The 13,149-nt window shown below is 39.1% G+C and overlaps 1 protein-coding gene across 2 annotated transcripts in view; it reads left to right on the top strand.

The window, feature by feature from the left end:
• Window positions 1-378: 378 nt before the first annotated feature.
• LOC115414774 (stathmin-like 4) overlaps window positions 379-13,149 on the top strand; it is a 31,142-nt gene continuing 18,371 nt past the window's right edge. The window contains exon 1 of one of the 2 annotated variants that reach the window (XM_030128071.1): window positions 379-734. The gene's annotated coding sequence lies outside the window, so the exon portion shown is untranslated. Of the gene's footprint in view, window positions 739-13,149 lie in introns of both variants that reach the window. The other variant, XM_030128070.1, reaches the window with a different exon arrangement.

Here is a 13,149-nt window from a genome sequence, read left to right as displayed (position 1 = left end):
GAGGTCAGGAGACAAAAAAGTTTGGAACCACTGAGTTAATGGCAGAATTTTCGGACCAACAGGAGTATGGTTATCGTTAGAACAGTCGGATCAGTACGAAATACTGGGTTTGATGAGCAGCCTGTGCTTCACATCGCAAAGGTTCCGACTGGTTCCTGTATTTACAGTTGGGATCTAAATAATTTAGTGTCCCACACACTCCAGAGCTGGGCCCCCTGCTGAGACCCACACACACACACACACACACACACACACACACACACACACACACACACACACACACACACTTACACAAACACACACACACACCTACACACAGACGTACACAAACCGAACAATTTTTCACACTTCTTCCCTCAAGTCTGTACCATGCATAACACACACACACACACACACACATAAACACACACACACACATAAACACACACACACACACACTCCTGCACCATATAATCAGACTGAGTTTCCCACCCACCCTGCGGTACAACACAAAGAGCTGACGACCCTCCCCCCATCCTCCCTCTGCTCTCCCATTGGCTGTGAGGTGTGGATGCTGGCAGTGTTTGGGACCAATCAGACGTCTCCATGGTGATGTCATGGAGGCAGCGTTGATGCTGTTGCTGATGCTGTTGCCCGGCGCCTGTATCCTTGCAGCCAGACGGGGGTAACCGCCGTAGTCACGGGTCCACCACCACCACCACCACCATCAGCAGAGACGACAGGGACCGAGGGGGGTGAGTCTGCAGCACGAACACACAGCGGTGTTTCAGACCCGTTACTGAGGTTCTCTGGGATAAGTTTTGTTGCATAATAGGATATGTGTGTGTGTGTGTGTGTGTGTGTGTGTGATGTTTAGGTGTAATGGGGCGAGGGTGAGGATAGGGATGATGCGGTGGTTCCTGCTGACAAGAGAAGGATGATGGGAGGAGGTGGAGGTGAGGAGGGTGGGGGTAGAAAGAACTCGATGTACCCAGAAATGTATGGTGTGTAATGTGTGTCATGTATTATTGATCCCCCCCCCCCCCCCCCCATATGTGCAGAGGCACCGAGTGGAAAATTAGGGGTTTGTACATGTTCATACTGAAAAGGTGTGTGTGTTTATGTGAGACGGAGGACCAGACTGAACCAGGGGGTGAAGACCAGCTCATTTACACCACACTTTGGACATGTTCAGTAGCATCTACTGTTCAGAGCAGGGGTGTCAAACATGCGTCCCGGGGTCCAAATGTGGCCCCCCAAAGGTTCCAATCCGACCCCTGGGATGAATTTGCAAAGTGTAAAAATTCCACAGTCCAGGATGCGGAACTCATTTTAGTTCAGGTTCCAGATACAGACCAATGTGATCTACAGTCAAATAATAACAGCAGAAGAACCTACACTAAAAAAAAAAAAAAAAAAAAAACGTAAAAAAACTGTATTATTCTGGCAGCAGGGGTGCCGAAAAAATACTTTAAAATAACGGAAAATAACCATCATGTAAAAATACGGCAATTTTCCATAATTCAAATACAGTTTTTTGCCCTAACTTTACATGAGATTTTGCAAATTTTTTTGACTTTTTAATATTTAATAAAGAATATTTACATGTATTAAAACAATCCAATTCCCTATAAATATATATATAAATAATTTTCAGTGAGACTCAGTTGTCCAATCCACTGATAAAAACTGTATTTGGACAGTTTATCAGTGCTTATACATGTTATACATTCACAAAAATACATTTATTCAACATTTTTGTTGTGAAACCTCCTGTAATTACACAAGATATTTGTCAATGAACAAACAAGTCTGGTTCAACTGACAGAACTAATACTTCTGTTACTGTTAACTGTCAGTAATTTTATCTTGTTTTATTTATTTATTTTTTTTTGCAGTATTAAACTTTATAATTAACAGTTTAATCTCATAAATAGAAAATAAATATTTGTGAAATTACGATACGTTTGCAAATGTATTTTAAATGTATTTTTCTGTGAAAAAAAATTAAAAAAAAAAAAAATTTAAAAAATGGAAATTTTATGGTTATTCAGTTACAGTTTTTTCCTGTTCTTTTCCATTTGACATGTAAAATCACAGTCTGTTTTTGTCATTTCATTGATATTTTCCTGTATCTTAAAAATACAGGAAAATCTGTAAAATAAACGTTAAAAATTCTGTTAAATTACAGATTTTTTTTAAAGTGTACAAAAAATAATCACTCCAGATTCCCATTTGATGTGAAAATACTATTACATTATGTCTATAAATAATGACAACTTCAAATTTTTTCTTTGTTTTAGTGTAAAAATTTACATTAAATTATGAAAATATTTACGTTTCCAAACTCTCCTGTACCAATAAAATGTGACTAACCTGAACAAATGTGTCCAACCTGAAATGTCTGTATTAAATTCAGTCCAGTTTGAACTCTTTTCTTCCTGTTCCTCAGTGTTTAGTGTCTTTGGAGATCTGATCCAGAATGCACATGGACTAATGAGAAGTGGAGGAAGAAGATGGTTAAAATTGCACTGATTTTTCTAAAGAAATTTCAGTTTTTTCAGGTTATTCACATCTTTTTTGTTTGGATAGTTTATAAAAATAAGTGTTTTCATAATTTAATGGGGTTTTTTTGCACTAAAACAAAGACAAAAACTTGCTGTTGTCATTATCTATAGGTTCTTCTGTTCTTATTTGACTGGTTGGGTCCACTGGAGATCAAATCAGACTGAATGTGGAACCTGAAAGAACAGGAGTTTGAGAACCCTGATCTAGATTTACCTGTGCGTTGTTGTACACAGGGTGTTAGCGGCATCTATAAGGTAAAAAAATAAATAAATAAAAGGAGGAAATCAGTGTATTGAGTCTTAAAATGGTAGCTGATGGAAGTTGGTGGTGTGGTAAATCCGATCGGAACAGAGCTTTACAGGCGTTAAGGGCTAAGTCAGTTTCCAGGGAAACGTCACATTCAAGTAGAAGGGCTGACATTTGGACCTGGGTGGAAGATGAGGAGGCCCAACAGTCATTAGTGGTTTTAAACAGTTCTTTATGGTCAGAACATGATTATCATTTCAGAAACCAAGAGGTGGAACATTCCAGATAATGACTGTAATCCTTCATCTTTTCATGTGTTTATCATCTTTTTTAATGTCAAAACACGCATTAGTTTCATTAACAAGAACATCTGGAATTTTGTAAAAGTGTCATTGAGTTGTTTTTTTTTAGCTGTAAATGTGAACAAAATAAACCCTATGGCCAAAAGAAATAGGTTTTAGATTTCAATTATTTCAATTATCACAAGCTACAGTGTCTTAAATAGAGTTCATGTTGTACTGCCCCGTTTAAAATCAGTATAATATTAGACATAGTCATGGTTGATTGATGGATTGATTGATTTGTTACTGGTGTTATTTGGGCTGTCATTTATGGCATTTTGTTCACGTTTTTCTTTCTAATATCGCTCACTTAATTGGTCTTATTTATTTTATTTCATTGTAATTTCCTCCTTTTCTCTGCCCAGTTTACTCAGTTCTGCTTCAAGTTATTATCATTAGAATTATCACCATGGTTATGGTTTGTATTACATATATATTTTCTGGTGAGGGTCTTCTCCATCTTCTTCTTCCTTTTTCTCCCCCTTCACTCTTTCCTTCTCTCCTCCCCCTTTCTTCTCCTTCCCCCTGTTCCTTGATGTCAGGTCTGGCATTAAAATGTGGTTCAGCGGAACCCAAAATAAAGACAGAATAGAACCACAATACCAGTAGAGCCAGTAGAATACCGAGGGGAGCCTCATATACTTTATGAAGTTTCCCTTGGTAAAGCAAATTAGTTCAGCACCAAAAGGCAAATTTGGAAAAAGAAAGAAAGAAAGAAAGAAAGAAAGAAAGAAAGAAAGAAAGAAAGAAAGAAAGAAAGAAAGAAAGAAAGAAAGAAAGAAAGAAAGAAAGAAAGAAAGAAAGAAAGAAAGAAAGAAAGAAAGAAAGAAATAGTCATGAATGAGTCTGTAAATATCCTCAGATTATGTTCAGTGGGTTGTGTTGTACAACAATAATAAAACTGTATTAATTATTTACGCAATAATATAAACAACTAGACAGTAAATTAGTATAACAAATACTAGAAAAAAAACCAAGAAAAATAATAATAGTAACAAAAGAATTTTTACAGGACACTGAAGTATACATGGAAAATGTAACAAACACATGTACCTTCAGTGAATCTGATTTTGTTTGATCAAAGTGAAAAGTCAGACATGATGTCAGAGTTTCAGAGTTTCAGATGCGTCCTGTGTAACTTCAGCTGCAGATCATTTGAACTGAATGAGTCCTTGAAAATCCTTTAAGTCTTTGAACAAGGACCGGCTAGTTAATTTATTAATTTATTAATTAATTAGTTGTTACACACATCTGAGCCTTTGTGGTTTTTTTGTGTGTGTGTGTGTTTTACATAACTGAAAACTGCAAAATAAAAATTTAAAAAAGCTGCAAGCAGCATTGGGCGGGACCTCGCCCCATGTGTTCCGCCTCCCATGACCGTCGACACCTCAGCTCCACTCACAGCTCTCCGTCCCAACACCAGCTCCCACCCTTTGGTGTCCGTCCTCCTTTCATCCCTACTGAACACCAGCGCCTTTCTGCTGAGTTCACCATCACCTTTAAATGAGGCTTTTATTTTGAAAACCCTACCGTGTGTGTGTGTGACAGAATCAGTTTGAGGGAATTGGAAATTGTATGAGCAGTTGAGCATGAAGCTCATAATTTAGCACATTTAAGGCTTTTATTTTGGAAAGCAATTTTGTGTGTGAGAAAGAATCATTTTTATCGAACTAAAATTGCACAAATAGTCGAGCGTTTGGTCATAAAATTGAGGAAAAGTTTTGTAATATTCATTGTTTTGCATTTTGAATGAGGCTTTTATTTTGAAAAAACCCTACTCTGTGTGTGTGCGTGTGTATGTGTGTGTCTATGTGAGACGTAATCCATTTGCATGACTTGAAATTGTATGAACAGCTGAGCATAAAACTCATAATTTACCATTTTTGGTAAGGCTCTGATTTTGAAAAATCCTATTGTGTGCGTGTGTGTGTGTATAGCAATCACATTTTTATCATGTCTTCATTTTAACTAAAAATTGCAAAATAAAACATATATTTTAAAAAATCCTTTAAAGGTGAGGTCTGAGGTCTTAGAAAAACAGTTCTAGCAGCCACTTTTTGAAAATCCTCAGTTCAACAGTCCAAAGCCCTTTCTTCAGACGTCCCTGTGAAGCCACGCCTCCAGAGTACTGGCACGTGGAATGCTTGTTCCAGAGGGTTCATGCTCCACTCTGTATGCGGTCTGGACCGGGCCCGGCCACAGCTCCGTCTCCTACACGGGTGGAGGCTCCATCACAGGCTACAGCCCCGGCTGAGGCTCCGGCTGAGGGTCCGGCTGAGGCTCCGGCTGAGGGTCCGGCTGAGGCTCCGGCTGAGGCTCCGGCTGAGGGTCCGGCTGAGGCTCCGGCTGAGGGTCCGGCTGAGGCTCCGGCTGAGGGTCCGGCTGAGGGTCCGGCTGAGGCTCCGGCTGAGGGTCCGGCTGAGGCTCCGGCTGAGGCTCCGGCTGAGGGTCCGGCTGAGGCTCCGGCTGAGGCTCCGGCTGAGGGTCCGGCTGAGGGTCCGCATGGCGTATCCAGTCATACCTCCTTCAGTCTCCTCTAACCCCCCCGCTCTTCCAGAACAGCCCCAGTTCAGACCGATGGGACTGATGTTCCATTTCCTACTGGTTTATGTTGTGACTAAACAGTTTACAGGTGAACTTTCCGTCCTAATAGAACTATAACCAGGTTCTGGCTTCACTTCCTGTGCAAGCACTTCCTCTGGGAATGCGTGATTCATGCTCAAAGAGGGGGACGAACAGAGGGGGGAAGGGGGGAGGGGCCAAAGGCAGTTGAGTTTGATAGACATGTCACTGTTTAATCATTCTGAGTGGGCGTTCAAAATGATTGGATGGTGTTTCTTCAGTCCTGTCCGTTCCACAGGTGACTGATTTTTTTAATTTTTGTGTTAAAGCATTTAATTTATTAGTTGTAATCAGGGGTGTGAAGGGGATTTGAAGGAATACAATAAAAAATGCTCCAGAAAAACATCTCAGACCCCCCCTTTAAGTTAAAGTACAGATAAACAGCGCTGAAATACAGTTTGTTCAACCATTAAAAATGTAAATGTAGGGCCTTACAGATGAACCCCTCCACCCGTTTATCCTTCCTCGTATGCAGTCGTGTTACAGAAGTCCAGCAGAACTCTGACCTTCAGTAGACATGAAGGACATTGATCTCCTGGGACAGAAGCTCCATGAATCTCATAAAATCCTATAATGAATAACATGTGTACGTAAGTGTCAGCAGAATCCCCACCCCCACCCCCCCATGACCCCCAGTGTACCCAGGCCTTCAGCAGCAGTGTGCTCTGTTCATATTGACACACATTAAATGGAGCGCTTCCACTCCTGCAGGAAGCTGAGCATCCATCTGCAGCCTGGGTGGGTCCACGGGACGCAGCCGCCGTGTGCACGTGCACGTGCACGTGCACCAGCGCTTCACCGCAGCGCATGTAGCCTTTGATTCCTGTGTGCATTAATGTGTGCAGAGCCGTACGTTCAGGTGTTTGTGTGTTCGTCCCACTGGGAAACATGTCAGAGCAGACAGTGGAATGACAGGAGGAGCCTCTGCTGGGTCAGAGGACGCTCATTAGTCCAACTGACACTGGCACTAACCAGGATACCAGGAGTTCGGAATATTCACCGACAGAGGGAAATGAAAATGAAGACAGAGACAGAGAGAGAGAGAAGAGAGAGAGAGAGAGAGAGAGAGAAGAGAGAGAGAGACAGAGAGAGAGAGAGAGAGAGAGAGAGAGAGAGAGAGAGAGAGAGAGAGAGAGAGAGAGAGAAGAGAGACAGAGAGAGAGAGAGAGAGGAGAAGAGAGAGAGAGAAGAGAGACAGAGAGAGAGAGAGAAGAGAAGAGAAGAGACGAGATAGAGAGAGAGAGGAGAGACAGAGAGAGAGAATGAGAAGAGAGAGAGAATAGAAGATAGAGACAGAGAGAGAAGAGAGAGAGGAACGAGAGAGAGAGACAGAGAGAGACAGAGAGAGAGAAGAGAGAGAAGAGAAGGAGAAGAGAAGAAGAGAGACAGAGAGAGGAGAGATAGAGAGAGAAGAGAGACAGAGAGAGAGAGAAAGAGAGAGAGAAGAGAGAGAGAGAAGAGAGAGAGAGACAGAGAGAGAGAGAGAAGAGAGAGAAGAGAGACAGAGAGAGAGAGAAGAGAGAGGAGAGAAGAGAGAGAGAAGAGAGACAGAGAGAGAGAGAGAGAGAGAAGAGAGACAGAGAGAGAGAGGAGAGAGAGAGACAGAGAGAAGAGAGAAGAGAAGAGAGACAGAGAGAGAGAGAGAGAGAGAGAGACAGAGACAGAGAGAGAGAGAGAGAGACAGAGAGAGAGAGAAGAGAGAGAGAGAGAGAGAAGAGGAGAGAAGAGAGAGAGAGGATAAGGAGAAGACAGAGAGAGAGAGAGAGATAGAGAGAGAGAGAGACAGAGACAGAGAGAGAAGAAGAGAGAGAGACAGAGAGAGAGAGAAGAGAGAGAGAGAGAGAAGAGAGACAGAGAGAGAGAGAAGAAGAGACAAGAGAGAGAAAGAGAGAGAGAGAGAGAGACAGAGACAGAGAGAGAGAGAGAGAGAGAGAGAGAGAGACAGAGAGAGAGAGAAAAGAGAGAGAGACAGAGAGAGAGAGCGAGAGAGAGAGACAGAGAGAGACAGAGAGAGAGAGACAAAGACAAAGACAGAGACAGAGGCAGACAGACAGACAGACAGACAGACAGACAGACAGACAGGTAGAGAACTGTTCCTAATGTGCTAAGTGCTAATGTCCTAAATCAGGGGTGTCTGACCCTGGTCCTCCAGATCTTCTGTCCTACATGTTTCAGATGTTTCCTCTTCCAACACTCCTGATTCAATGATAACCCTATCATCAGACTCTGCACAACAATAACAAACCCTCAGGGAAGTGGGAAACATCTAAAACATGCAGGATATCGGCCCGTGAGGACCAGAGTTGGACATCCCTGTCCTAAATGCTAATGCTAATGCTAGGTGCTGTGTGTATTAAAAAGGGTAACATTTGTAAACTGAATTTCCCTACATGGATGATAAAGGGAGTTAACCTTTAAAGCTTCGTATGACGTTCGTCACCAATTTTTCATCAAATTTGGAAATCTGTTTGCCTTTCTGTGACTACACACATGAATCTACGGTGGCCGACAAGGTTGAATCATTTTGTGCACTGTATTGTTTCTTTATTTGCAGATCATTTGATGATTATGCATGTTTTTGTGTCTTGCGGTGCATTCTTTATTTGCACCTCGTTCCACTTTTCGTACCTGGTTTAGACAGTGTTTGAGTTTGTGAATTTGCATCGTTTCTGCACTTACAGCTGTTTTCTCGAACTGAGAAGCATTGGGCTGATGCAGTGTGTTTGGCCCTTGTCGGCCACCGTATGAATCAGTTCACTCACGGTGAACAACTTCGAATTGTACTCCATCACAACCCGTCTGTTTGTTTACATACCAAACCCACACCCAAGCCGAACCGTCACTCGGGCCTTTTCAGAATTTCACACAGCAGCAGGAAGTCATGAACCTGTTTCCATGTTTGTTGCCACTGTAGTCATACTGCGGCTGCGTGGAAGTCCCATTCCCACAATGCACTTCGCAAACAAAATTTCTAAAATGGAGTGGCATATCGGTTTGGTCTGTAAACAAACAGATGCTTGTGATGGAGTACACTTTGAAGCTGCTCATCGTGAGGGAAAGTGATTCAGGTACATAACACCAGAAAGACCAATGGAGTCATGATACTTAGGCTATGACTGGAGTTTTATAGATGGTGATGAACGTCATACGAAGCTTTAAAGGTAAACTCACTTTATCATCCATGGAGGGAAATTCAGTTTCCAAATTTCACCCTTTTTAATACACACAGGACCTAGCATTAGCATTAGCATATTAGTTCAGTCGTTATTAGATTCGTGATACTTAGGCTATGACTGAGGTTTTACAGATTTGATGAAAAATTGGTGATGAACTTCATATGCAGCTTCAAAATGAAAGGGTTACTAGATCCACCATGCGTACATATAGGACCTGTACATAGAACCTGTACTATAGGTTAGTAACAGGCCACTTTTCTCCTACTGCTCCTTTATTTTCCATTCTAATGGTGGGTGGTACTAATGTATGGACTGGTTCTGACACCATCTGAATCCACATGTACACATCAGTAAGTCAGCTCCTTTACACCAACCCAGACTAATTATTTTTCCTCACAGTCAGAGATGAGACATTTCTGTTACTTCAGTGTAATATGTTAGTATGATTAATCTGGTAACAGTACACTGAGGTAAAGTGACTTCACATTAACAATAATAATAATAATAATTTTTATCTTTTTTATCAAATGAAAATAGTAACAAGTAGGTCTCATTGATATATTTGTTTCACTGTTAAACTTGAGCTCTAACCCTTTATCGGGCAGGAGACCATTTTTGGTAATTTCCAAATATATTACAAGACAGTGACAACAACAGCTACAGTAAGTCCCCAATCTGAGGTCCAATGCGGTCTCCAGGGTCTGTAAGGTCCAATGCGGTCTCCAGGGTCTGTAAGGTCCAATGTGGTCTTCAGGGTCTGTAAGGTCCAATGTGGTCTCCAGGGTCTGTAAGGTCCAATGTGGTCTCCAGTGTCTGTAAGGTCCAATGTGGTCTTCAGGGTCTGTAAGGTCCAATGTGGTCTCCAGGGTCTGTAAGGTCCAATGTGGTCTTCAGGGTCTGTAAGGTCCAATGTGGTCTCCAGGGTCTGTAAGGTCCAATGTGGTCTCCAGTGTCTGTAAGGTCCAATGTGGTCTCCAGGGTCTGTAAGGTCCAATGTGGTCTCCAGGGTCTGTAAGGTCCAATGTGGTCTCCAGGGTCTGTAAGGTCCAATGTGTGTGTGTGATGTGTGTATGATGACGAACACATCCTTTTGTGCATTAGAGCAGATATGTGTGGATTTTCTATTTCTGTGTAGTGACAGTCCAACTTAAACCACTCCTCACTTAGTTTTAATGAATTCCATCATTAGTTGGTTTCCAGGCAACCAGCAGGATGTTGTAGAAGGTGTTTGGAATGTGGATACATGGATGTTCCAGGAAAGGGAAGAAAGATACTGCAGGACTTCCTGAAGGTGTGTGTTTTTCAGACAATGGAACTCCAGCTTTAACAGCTGCTGAACTGACCCTGATGGTGCAGATGTTGTGGGCGTGGTTCTCATTTCAGTTCTGTATCATCCTCCTCTAAATCTGATAAACATCTAATTTACTGATCATGCACATGGTCATAAAAGGTCAGTGTATCTGTTGGTAATTGGATTTTCTTTTCAGAAACAAAAGAAAAACTAGTGGTTAATTGGTTTTCGTTTAAAATAGAATAATTTAAATTGAATTTCCAGGCGCTTTTCTTTTTCAGTGTCAAAACAGATAAACCAAATTTTAAAAATGGATTGATTTTCATTTTGTCTAATAACAAAAAATAAAGTTACTATCTGACAGAAATGGAAAAATTGACCAAAAACTGTGTTTTTTTCATTTTCTGAGACTGGATGTCATCATTTTTAAGGAAAAGGCGCTAATGCCTAGGTCACAAAGATTCTTATGAACAATGGGATTGTATGAAATCTGGACATCGTAGACATACTCCTTCCACAAATGTCTGCGAACTACAAATTTCACATGAACTGGAAGATTCGTAAAAACCCATCGTTCGTAAGAATCTTTAGGACCGAGGCATTTGCGCTCTTTCCTTGAAAATAACAACATCCGGTCTCAGAAAATGAAAAAAAACAGCTGTTTTTGGTTGTTTTTTCCATTTCTGTCTTTTTTGTTATTAGAAAGAGAAAACAAAAATCAAACCATTTTTTAAATTTGGTTTATCTGTTTTGACACCAAAAAAGAAAAACACTCAATTCAACTTTAATTCTTGTATTTTATAACAAAAATCCATTAACCACTGTTTTTTTCTGAAAAGAAAATCCAATTACCAACAGATACGCTGACCATAAAAGCTCAGATCAAAATTGTGGGTTATTTCATGACAAACACCGAAACCTGAAGAAAACGTCACTTTTTCAGAAAAACTATCATTAACTGAACATAAACCCAGTGTGTCCACCCACTGTCACTGATCCAACTCCATGGGTTTGACTGGGGAATCAATGCTGTAGAAGATGACTGTGTTTCCACGGTAACTACGGAGCCTCTGAACGTCATATCATCATATCTGATGACCATGAAAAGATGAAGAACTGTATTTTACACCAGTTATTTACATGGATTGATAGAATTAGTGGATCAACAGGAATTAAACAGTTTATATCAGTAGATGGTTTTGGTTCAGTGTTATTTTAATAATATTTATTTGTAGTGCGTCTCTGGACTCTGGAGGGTTAAAAAAGTTGGATCTGCTGATGGATTCAGTGTGGAAGAGAACATCTGAGGCTGAGAGCAGGTGGTTGAAGGGCTGGTGAGACAGTTTGTCCCTTAAAGCCTCACTCTGTCTGCAGATAATTCAGCCTGATTCACTGCACAGATGGAATATCATATAGTCCTATAGACAGAAATATTAACATATAAACAATAAACAGTATTTGTTGAATTCAAGTCTTTTGTTCCATTTGACTGATAATTATTTAACCCTTAAAGACCCAAACGCTCACTGTCGACCAACACCATCTACTGATCTAAAATGTAAACATTTTCATAATTTAATGGGTTTTTTTATACTAAAACAAAGAGGAAACATTTGGAGTTGCCATTATTTATAAATTATGTCATGATTTCACTGGTCTGGTCCGCTTCAGATTAAATTGGGCTGAATGTGGAACCTGAACCTAAATGAGTTTGATGCCTGTGATTTAGCACATTTAATCTCCGAAGGAGATAATTAAAAAAAAAAAAAAAAAAAAAAAAAGAAAATTGTTGGACCAGTTTAATAAATGGTGATAAATCACTAAGAAAAGTTAAATGTTGACTATTTATATAGATACTATTTTTACACTCTAAAACTGTAAAACTCATTGACCTTGTGGAGTTCAAAACTATTCAAATAATGTTTAAAGCAAAGAATAATTTACTGCCGAGTAATATTTAAGAAATGTTTTGTGAAAAAGAAGGTTATGATTTAAGGGGAAAGTTAAATTTAAAGATTCATAAAGTACGCACTAGGTTAATTCTATAATAATTTAGTTTAAAAAAAAAAAAAAAAAATATATATATATATATATATATATATATATATATATATATATATATATATATATATAATTGATTGTTGTAAGGTCCAGTATTTAATAATGACAATGACAGCTGTTTGTTTATGGATAATGTTGAATTGATAAATCTGCTGTAATTACTGAAGAAAACTGTTGAACTGTTCAGTCTGTTTGTTGATTTATTATTGAATTAAGCAAAAAATACTGAATTAAGCAAAAACAATTATCCAATTAAGCTATATATGTGTATATATATATATATATATATATATATATATACACACACACACACACACACATATACATATGGTGTCCCATAAGTCTCCATACATAGGAGACATAATACATTCCATACATATATGGTTCTAACATGTATTTCTTTATATTTCTTCTTTATAGTTCTTCAGCAGTGGAGGACACGCATTGAAATGTGTTCCCGACAAAATGGCAGTCATATAGAGCATATTATATAAATAAAAATGGTTTATGTCAAGAAATGTTTATTTTTCCTATGTATGGAGACTTATGGGACACCCTGTATACATATATATATATATATATATATATATATATATATATATATATATATATATATATATATAATTCAGCAAAAAAAGGAATTAAGCAAAAAATTTTGAATTAAGCAAAAAAAAAAATGTAATTAAGCACAAAAAATATACAATTAAGCAAAAAAAAATAAAATATATATATATATATATATATATATATATATATATATATATTTAAGCAAAAAAAACTGAATTAAGCAAAAAATAAATAAAATATTCAATCAAGCAAAAAAAATTTTTTTTGAATTAAGCAAAAAAAAAAAAAAAAAAATCTG

This window comes from Sphaeramia orbicularis, chromosome 24 (genome assembly GCF_902148855.1).
Source record: "Sphaeramia orbicularis chromosome 24, fSphaOr1.1, whole genome shotgun sequence".
NCBI classification, from domain to species: Eukaryota; Metazoa; Chordata; class Actinopteri; order Kurtiformes; family Apogonidae; genus Sphaeramia; species Sphaeramia orbicularis.
Note: the sequence above shows the minus strand (reverse complement) of the source record. Positions and strands in the feature narration are given on the sequence as shown.